The sequence below is a fragment of the Pteropus alecto genome, unplaced genomic scaffold (assembly GCF_000325575.1).
Source record: "Pteropus alecto unplaced genomic scaffold, ASM32557v1 scaffold313, whole genome shotgun sequence".
Classification (NCBI taxonomy): domain Eukaryota; kingdom Metazoa; phylum Chordata; class Mammalia; order Chiroptera; family Pteropodidae; genus Pteropus; species Pteropus alecto.
Window position 1 is genome coordinate 873,117 of NW_006434832.1, and position 680 is coordinate 873,796.

Consider the following 680-nt stretch of genomic DNA (forward strand, 5'->3'; position numbering starts at 1 on the left):
GATTTTCTCCAGGCGTACTTGAGAGTCTTTATGTCATGAATGCTGGCTTCCCCCACAGCTGACCATCCAAGAAATGGCAATGCAAATGCTGAAATGTCTTATGAGTCAGCCTCAGAAGTCGCACATTGTCATTTCCTCATTATTCTATCGGTCCATAGCCCAATAGAATCGCAAAATGGAAAAAGCAGGGATATGAGAACTTACACTGCCTGCGGTGCATTCAGACACGGGACACCAATTTTGGGACAAATTGCATTTGCCGGGTCCCCAAAAGCAAGCTAGAAGTAGGTTGGATCATCTAGTGCACGCACTGCAGCTGCAGGGGCTGCTCTGGCTGAGGCCCTCAGGCCCTGACACCTCTCCGCCCAGGACATTTGACTTCGCAGGTTTCTGCCTATTGCACCACCCCCTTTTCGGAGAGCAGCTCTTCTCTCAGAGCGATGCCCCAGACTTGAGTTGGAACATGGTCTCTATGTGTGAAGGCTTTGGTGTTCATCAGCCATGATTTATAGAAATAAAACTTTTAAACCTTAAAAAAAAAGTACATAGCCTTCTTTAATACAATATTCATATAGTTCTCTGCTTATGGCTTTCCACTTGTAGAAGAGGTCAAAAATATAGCGGGTTTTCTGGTGGTGGATCCTGAAGATGGGCCACAAAAATTCCAGTTTCTTCCTTCC